At 45.2% G+C, this 9,685-nt stretch overlaps 1 non-coding gene across 1 annotated transcript; it reads left to right on the forward strand.

The window, feature by feature from the left end:
- Positions 1-2,990: 2,990 nt before the first annotated feature.
- On the forward strand, positions 2,991-3,128 carry LOC119925976. The gene has a single exon (XR_005449896.1). It is a non-coding gene; the product is annotated as a small nucleolar RNA SNORA7 (small nucleolar RNA).
- The last annotated feature ends 6,557 nt before the right edge of the window (positions 3,129-9,685 follow it).

Below are 9,685 nucleotides of genomic sequence, written 5' to 3' on the forward strand. Positions count from 1 at the left end.
TTCACCAGAAGCCAAAGCCAAGATCCCCAACTCCAAGAAGCTTTCCATGAAAGTGAAGGTGCTACCCGACCCCATAGTTCTGTGATTAGTGAAGACACAAAAATAATTTGCCGGGTCCCAATATCTGCAGGATGAAAGGTATCCCTGAAAATGTGAGAGCCAGACAGCTCTCTGTACTGGGCCAGTTCTTTAGAGGAAATAAAGATTCCCTGTTTCCCTCTGTCAAGGGCACACAGGTAGGCACAGGGTGGGTGGTAAAAGAAAGCATCTGATCTCCCACTGCCTGCAGGCATGTTGAGCTATATGAGTGAATCAGCATCTACAGCATGAGTCCACTGGCATCCTTGCAAGTTTGAGCAATGGTTCCAAGATATAAAACTGATCTTCCACTTTTTTTCTCCGAAGTTATATTATTAGAAAACTGTGGGTGGAGGAGTACACTGGGTGTGTCCCAGACAGTCCAGTTGGCCTGTTGCACCACTGCATAGTCCTATCGTATAAGGACCCTGCCTTCCCTGCTTCTTCTGTGGGGCATCTGGAAGATTCCCTAACCCCACCACTAAATGGGATGAATTCACGTCAGAGTCTTACAACAGACTGTAACATAACCTAACCTCCTGCCGCATTAATAAATTGTCAAGATTATTTGCTGTGTCTGTGTCATTTGTGGATGGGATCAAGTCTCCGCAGTGGCATATGTGGAGATGCTCCTTGTCTGGGATCTGACCTACCTCTGTCATTCCTTTTTGTTCCCTGTTCTTTCTCATGTTTCCCTTTTCCCTTTTCCCAAATGCTCTCCTGCTCAGCCAGGATAACACCAACTTTGCACTTTCCCAAGTGAAGAACTGAGGGGTCAATTAGTCATTCCTAGTCCTGTACCTGCTTCCACATAAGGTAAATATAACCAGCAAAGAGGGCCACTTTACAAACAGATCGGAGGCTTGGTTGGGCACATAGTGCCTGGATTTGCGATCAGAAGAGCCAGGAAACTCAGGTTCTAAATGGTAAGTGTGGAAGAGAGGATTTGGGGGCAGATTAGTGCCCAGAGTGAAATATTTCCTGGCAGTGGGGGAGTGGAAGGAAGAGGCATAGAGTGGAGTCTGCCCTCTCCAACTAAAACCCACAGCCTAGCTCCACTATATGGGCTAATAGGCCCCCTGCCACAGGCAGTAGCTGCCTTCTGGGACTCCAGGGGAGCACACAGTTCTCCCATTTCAAAGACTCCCCAGCACTGGTTACCAGCACAATGGGAGCACTGCCTCCAGACAAGAGCAGTGTGGCTTAGTGGAAAGAGCATAGGCCTGGGAATCAGAGGACCTGGATTCTAATCCCTGCTCCACCACTTGTCTGTTATGTGACCTCGGGAAAGTCACTTAACTTTTCTGTCCCTCAGTTACCCCAACTGTAAAATGGGGATTAAGACTGTGAGCCCCACGTGGCAGGTGGACTGTGCTCAACATGATTAACTTATATCTACCCCAGTGCTTAGTACAGTGCCTGGAACATAATAAGTACTTATAACAAATACCATTGCTAAAAAAAGGGCAAGAACCCAGGTTGCCGAAGAGACAGAAGAAGGCTGTTTTGCACTGTGCCTGTCTTCTGCTGCTGAGAGTGACACAGAAGAAGATTGTATGGGTAAGTGTCTACGTGGGGCAGGTGGAAAATGTGCATGTGAGAAAGAGTAAGACAATATATGTGAGAGAGAAGGATGTGTGTGGATATTTGTGAGACTTTTTTCCCTTCCCTAACCTCAACCATCCTTGCCCCTCTGGTAGCCTTGGCCACTCATACTAACTGCCACACATAAAGTTCATTTCATTCACCAGTTCCACAGCCTTTTGTTCTACTAAATAATGTCTGCGTGAGCTAATCAAGTGACAAATGTTAGTAATGCTTTTTTTAGTAAATGCTTTTTTTTAGTAAAGCTGTATTCATGCTTTTTCAAGTGTGTGGCCCTCCTGTGAAGGTATGACTGCAAAACAATCCATCCTCAAGAATGAATCCGACCAGCCTGTCTCGAAGACACTGGAAACATAGTCTCAAATGATGCCACAGAGCAGGAGATTTGGGAGTCGATGACAATAGGAAGATAACCCCAGCATGGGACCACCAACAGGCAACTGGCCCACCTCAAGCAGAAGCTTCAAGAAGATCATGATTCAGAGAAGCAAATTCCAAAACAGCTCTACACACACAAAAACATCTATCTCTACGTTTGCCGGTCACCCGTACGCACAGATGAATTCTTACTTTCAGTGGCATCATCATCAAGCTCGACAGACTGACATACAAGGTAATCCCGCCGTATCCACAGGGATTGGTTAGAAGAACCCCCAACAATGAGGTGAAAGTGCAAACACCAACTGCGTCCTGTTGCCAGCTGCCCCTATGGCATTAGAAAGTTTATCCAACAATTCGTAGCTGCCCAGACTTTCTATAGGGGAGCCCGGAGGTGGCCAGCTAGTCACTGAAGAATCGAGTCCACAGCCACTGGAGACCAAAGAGTCATGATTAGAAGTCCAGACAACCACGAATAGCTGAAGCTGTGATCCAAAATCTGTGAATGGTAAGCGAGTGCTATATACCCTGTCTTCAGCCAGTTGTAGATTATGAAAATGGAAGAATTCTGTTCCTATTAGATAGTCTCTGGCTCCTGCTAACATGGTGTAGAAAGCCAAAAGTCAAATAGAGAAGCAGTGTGGCCTAATGGAAAGATCCCAGGCCTGAGAGCGCAACTAGGTTCTAATCCCTCCAACCAGTTGCCTGCTGTGTGACCTTAGACAGTTCACTTCCCTGGACCTCAATTTTCTCATTTGTGAAATGGCAATTAAAACTGGAGGCCCATGTGGGACATGGACTATGTCCAACCTGGTTACCTTATATCTACTCTAGCACTTAGTACGGTGCCTGGTTCATTAATAAGCACTTTAGAAATACTGTAAAAAATGGATTGAAGTTCTCACATTTTTTTTCCAATCCCCTGAATCCCCCTCTCAGGATCACACCTGGAGAGTTTCCAGTACTCTACCAGATTTGACTATGGGAGAAAGAGTCAAACAGAGGCATACCCATTCCATTCCTAGCTTGAACAGTGGCTAGCGAGTGGAAGGCATTCTGTTAAAAGTCAAAACTCACCTTTGCTAGGCAGCAGCAGCCTGGGAGAGAATCGAGGGTGGAGATTCAAGTTTACTGCGTGGAAGAAGGCCATGGTAAAACACTTCCATATTTTTACCGAGAAAACTCTATGGATATACTACCAGAACAATTGCAGGGGGAGTGGGGGCTTTCTCATCCATTCATTCAATTCAGTCATATTTATTGAGCACTTACTGTGTGCAGAGCACTGTACTAAGTGCTTGGGAAGTATAAGTTTCTGGGAGAGATGCATCCATGGAGTCGCTATGGGTCTGAGACAACACGAAAGCAGAAGACAAAGACAATCTCCTGAATTGATCTCCAAGTTCCCTGAAATCAGGCTGAAGTGGATAGCTAGTCATTCTGTTAATGAGCAATCAATCAATGATATTTACTGAACGATTACTGTGTACAGCACACTGTACTAAGTGCTTGGGAGTACTACATACAGAGTTGGTAGACACATTCTCTGCCCACAGTGAACTTACACTCTAAGGGGAAGCTTGCAATTCGGACTTAACACTCTAGTTTGCAGTTTGCAAGACCTAATGCTCTGGATTCTGAATGCACTTCTACAGTTGGTGAATTAACAACTTAACTTGGCAAGGTAAGACTCAGCAGCAGCTTTATCAGTGTATTGAAAACCAGCATGGTCTAGTTGGCCTGGGAGACAGAAGGTCAGGGATTCTAATGCTGGCTCCACCACTTGTCTGCTGTATGACCTTGGGTAAGTCGCTTCATTTCTCTGTGCTTCAGTTACCTCATCTGTGAACTGGGGATTAAGACTGTGAGCCCCACCTGGGACAGGCACTGTGTCTAACCTGACTTGCTTGTGTCCACCCCAGTGCTTAATGCAGTGTCTGGCATACAGTAACTGCTTAACCATTACCATTATTATTGTTATGCCCTGTACACTATGATACATTCAGGGGTGATAGAACTAAGATTAAGGGAACTTTAGGCCCCACTTTCTCTGAATTTACTCTGGATATCAATGGTATGATGCATCAATGGTATGTCTCATTAACCTTCCCACATTCCAAAAAGAAAGGTAGGTATTAAGATTCATCTCTTAAGGAGAGGGAAACGAAATTATGTGCCAGCAAATCCCTTAGAGGCAGAACTGGAAATTGAGTTGGGAGTCTCTCAATAACTAATCTTGCATCATTTTCGCACACTGCCATTGCCCCTTCTCAATTATGACTATCAATCAATTGTATTTATTGAGCGCTTACTGTGTGCAGAGCACTGTACTAAGCGCTTGGGAAGTACAAGTTGGCAACATACAGAGACAGTCCCTACCCAACAGTGGGCTCACAGTGTAGAAGGGGGAGACAGAGAACAAAACCAAACATATTAACAAAATAAAATAAATAGAATAGATATGAACAAGTAAAATAAATGGAGTAATAAATATGTACAAACATATATACATATATACAGGCTATGTCAATTGTATTGAGCACTTACTGGGTGCAGAGCACTGTACTAAGCACTTGGGAAAGTACAATACAGTAATAGAGACAATCCCTGCCCACAAGGAGCTCACAGTCTGGTGGGTTGGAACTGAAGTGCAGGGTATGTTGGGTAAGGCAATGCCTACGGAAGAGTTGTTTGGTTTGATACTCAGACATTCCTTAGCAGGGGTCACCCAGCTATCAAGACTTGATTAATATGGCACCTCTGGGAAGTCAAACGTTTTGGAGAATTGATCAAGACTGGCTTGAGATAGTAAGAAAGACATGGCTTCAGGGGAACCACCTCAAGAGGGTAGAGAGGGCAATAGTAGTTGGAAATTTGAAAGTGCCTAGCCTCCCTCAGTCTTGGAAGTGGTCACTGCGCTATCAAAGAAGGGAATACCAGCTCAAGATGTGAGGGTTGGAGTCTCCCCCAGAGAAATGCTCCAAGTCCAGGCAACCTTTTGCATGACCCCATTATGGTATACTGTATGCCCAATCTAATACTTTCAGAAGCATGTAAAATGGAGGATTACAACGCAAACTATGTATTCCTTCTTATAGCATATTGAGCAAAGTGGTGCCCAATAATTGTTGTGTACTTTGTGGCTCTTCCTCTCCCTAGGGAAGTGATCTATTTTTTATTCCTGCCTCATGGGGGGCAAATGTCTGATTCCCACCCTCCATATTGAGGTGCTGGGTTCAAGAGTTCCAGGTGCAAGGAGCTGCGTGAGCACCCAGTGCTTTGAACAGTGCTTTGTACATAGTAAGCACTTAATAAATGTCATCATTATTATTAGCAGCTATTGAGTCTGCTCATTGATTGTCAGAGAAGTGAGAGATAGCAAGACTGAGAGATTGAGAGAGAGAGAGGTGGTGAGAGAGAGACAGTGAGACAAAAGAGGCAGCAAGACAGCGAGAGACAGAGACAGTGAAACAGAGTGAGAGACAGAGACAGTAAGAGAGAGAGAGAGAGGCAGGAAGACAGAGACAGCAAAACAGCTAGTGAGAGATTGTCAGAGAGGCAGCGAGACAATGACTGAGAGACAGAGAGACAGAGACAATGACTGAGAGAACTAGTGAGACAGAGACAGCAGATCTGAGACACAGTGAGACCGAGAGAGTTTGAAGGAGAGGGAGACAGACTGTGGAAGTGGGAGGCACAGAATGATGGAGACGGAAACTGAAGAAATGGGAAAGAGAGATTGAGAGACAGATTGAAATGCGTGTGTTTTGGAGTGAAAAGCAGTAGGTTCCTCAGGAATGTCAAGATTACCAAGTTGTGCAGGGTTTTCCTCAGGACAGTAATAATAATAATAATAATAATGGCATTTATTAAGCACTTATTATGTGCAAAGCACTGTACTAAGCGCTGGGGAGATTACAAGGAGATCAGGTTGTCCCACGGGGGGCTCACAGTCTTAATCCCCATTTTACAGATGAGGGAACTGAGGCCCAGTGAAGTGACTTGCCCAAAGTCACACAGCTGACAATTGGCAGAGCTGGGATTTGAACCCATGACCCCTGACTCCAAAGCCCAGGCTCTTTCCACTGAGCCACACTGCTTCTCAGTAGTTCCAACTAGAAGGTGCTTAAGTGAAAAAAGTGAGGTGCCAGGAGGGGAAAGGTTTTGAGCAAACGGAAGACCCGTGCTGTCATCATCACACCTGTGAACAGCCCAGCTAAACCAATTGGCACTGCCAGTGGTGGGCAACTGATTAGAGGCCCTGGGGCTGGTCAAGTGCCACTCAATTGCTGCTGCTTTTCTGGGAGTGGAATGTGTTTCTGTGAAAAGGGCTCGTGTCCAGGGCCCGAGTGCAGTGTGGGAGTGCCAAAGTAGCCTCTTCAGCTACGCAAATAGGGAAGGGGAGGGAGGGCGACCGTCTGCCCTTTGTGGGCATTAAATTTTTTTTGCCATATTGGAAAGGTGTGTACAGCTGTGGGGGAAGAGGGCAGAGGAAGGAGAGAGGCCTGTTCATTTGCATGAGAATGAAAGAATTAATTTATATAGCTTTGGTCATCTTCTCCCATCCCTAATACAGATACCTGTATGGCTTAGTGGAAAGAGCTCGGGCTTGGGAGTCAGAGAGGGCATGGGTTCTAATCCTGGCTCCACCTCTTGTCTGCTGTGTGACCTTGGGCAAACCATTTAACTTCTCTGTGCCTCACTTACCTCATCTGTAAAATGGGGATTAAGACTGTGAACCCCATGTGGGACAACCTGATTACCTTGTATCTACCCAGCACTTAGACCAGTGCTTGGCACATAGTAAGCACTTAAATACCATTATAGAGAAGCAGCATAGCTCAGTGGAAAGAGCCTGGGCTTTGGAGTCAGAGGTCATGGGTTGAAATCCCGGTTATGCCAATTGTCAGCTGTGTGACTGGGCAAGTCACTTCTCTGTGCCTCAGTTCCCTCATCTGTAAAATAGGGATGAAGACTGTGAGCCCCCTGTGGGACAACCTGATCACCTTGTAGCCTCCCCAGTGCTTAGAACAGTGCTTTGCACATAGTAAGCACTTAATAAATGCCATTATTATTATTACTACTATTAATGCCTCTTGCCCTATAATATAGCCACCCACACCTCTGTTCCCGTGCCCGAGGAGTTTTCAGCAGTTTTCCTTCTACATCTGGACTTCCTTTGTCTCCCTGCTTTCCATCTCTCCTAATGATCCAGTCTCAGGCTTGGTTTCAGTACAATTTTTGCTTTGATCCAACATCTGCCACTGGAGCTACCACGGCCATCGGTATGCTTTGACCACGGAAAGGGGATGTAGGTTTGTGCATTAACAGAGCTTATGACTGGCAGGAATGCAGATAAAGTTGTAAGGCTGAAGGCCAGGAGTAAGATGAAAAGTTAGGATTAGGAACTACCACAAGCTCTAACTGTAACTGGTTGAGACCAGGAGATGGGGACCATGGAGAGGAGCAGACACCAGCCCACCTGCCCAACCAATCATAGAAGGTCATAAATGGAACTGAGGACCAGTAGCAAAAGGATGGCCTTAAGAAACGGTGTACTTCTTTATGATATTTAAGTGCTTAATATGTGCCAGGCACTGTACTAAGTGCTGGGGTAGATGCAGTCCGCCCCTTCGTCTCCATCCAAACTACTACCACATTATTGCAAGCACTTATCCTATCCTGTCTTGATTATTGTATCAGCCTCCTCACTGACCTCCCTGCCTTCTGTCTCTCCCCACTCCAGTCCGTACTCCATTCTGCTGCCCAAATCATTTTCCTTCAAAAATGTTCAGACCTTGTTTTCCCACTCCACAAGAAACTCCAGTGGTTGCCTGTCCACCTCCGTAGCATTCCTCACCATTGGCTTTAAAACACTTAATCACCTTGCCTCCTCCTACCTCCCCTCACTACTCTCCTACTACAACCCAGCCCTCACACTTCATTCTTCTAATGCTAACCATCTCACTGTACCTCAGTCTCATCTATCTCACCTCCAACCTCTCGCCTAAATCCTACCTCTTGCCTGGAATGCCCTCCCTCCTAATATCAGACAGATAATTGCTCTCCCCCACTTCAAAACCACATTGAAGTTACAACTCCTCCAAGAAGCCTTCCCTGATTAAGCCCTTCTCTCCTCTTTTCTCACCCTCTTCTATGCTGATTTTACTTGCTCCTTCATTCATCCTCCCTCCAATCCCCACAGCACATATGTACATACCTGTGTATATAACTGAAATTTATTTATCTATTTATTCATTTATATTAATGTCTGTCTCCCCCCTCTAGACTGTGAGCTCATTGTGGACAGGAATGTGTCTGTTTGTTGTTATACTGTACTGTCCCAAGCGCTTAGTACAGTGTTTTTCACACAGTAAGCACTCAATAAATATGATTGAACGAATAAATGAGTGCAATCTAATCAGGGTGGATAGAGTCTATGTCCCACATGGGGCTCACAGTCTTAATCTCCATTTTACAGATGAGGTAACTGAGGCACAAAGAAGTTAAGGGACAAAGTCACATAGCAGACAAGTGGCAGAGGCAGAATTAGAGGCTCGTAATCTTTCCACTAGGCCTCACTTCTTCTCATAAGCGAGTAGGTTGTAATGGTCAGTGGTGAATGCTGTCCCCGTTAGAGCCCACCCACTGGATCGTGAACGATGTGGTACCCATCTTTGATATGTTGGCAATAAAACTGCCATCGCCGTTTCTGAGCATTTCCTCGTTGTAGCCTTGTGGCATCCCACCCCCGTTACCAGAGAATAAGGCTGCGCTTGCCACTTCCAAACCCCTTCACATGTGGCTTTTCAGAATCAGCCTTCTGGGGATAACAATTACTGAGGCTAACAGAAGAATACAAGTTGAGCTAGGAAGCACTATGGCAGAGCGGATAGAGCATGAGGCTGGGAGTCAGGAGGTCATGAGTTCCTATCCTGGCTGTGCCACTTGTTTGCTATGTGACCTTGGGTAAGTCACTTCACTTCTCTGGGCCTCAGTTAACTCCTCAGTAAAATGGGAATTGAGACTGTGAGCCCCACGTGGGACAGGGACTGTGTCCAACCCTCTTTGCTTGTATCCACCCCAATGCTTAGTACAGGCCTGATGCATAATAAGTATTTAACAAATATCACAAATATTACTATTAGTAGTAGTAAATATTTAACCAGTTGACCACTAGTTGTGGTTTAACTCGTATTTATTGTCATGCGATTCTGTTGAGATGCTTTCTCTGTACTATCACATTATTTAAAGTGGCAGATTACGATAGATCTTTATAGTCCTCCTTAAAGAATAGGAGATAAGATGATGGTCAGTAATTGTTCGATACCTCAAGAGGAGAGAGGTAAATGGAAGACTGGTATTGCCTCTAAAAGAGATGTGTCTGGAGGTTCTTGGTGCTATTTTCAAGGCTCCAGTAATGAAATTAGACATTTTAGAGGATTTATTATCATTATCTGAACCTAGTAGCATATGTAATGATGAGAATGTCCTCTGGATGGATGAGAGTGAACCATTGTTCCCTGTTACCACGGAGTGCAGAACAAGGGAAAATGGAATTTAAATGGAAGATTGGGAGGTTTGGATTCAGTAGAAGTAATTTGCTATTGGAGTGAGTGAGGAA

The sequence above is a fragment of the Tachyglossus aculeatus genome, chromosome 3, assembly GCF_015852505.1.
Source record: "Tachyglossus aculeatus isolate mTacAcu1 chromosome 3, mTacAcu1.pri, whole genome shotgun sequence".
Lineage (NCBI taxonomy): Eukaryota > Metazoa > Chordata > Mammalia > Monotremata > Tachyglossidae > Tachyglossus > Tachyglossus aculeatus.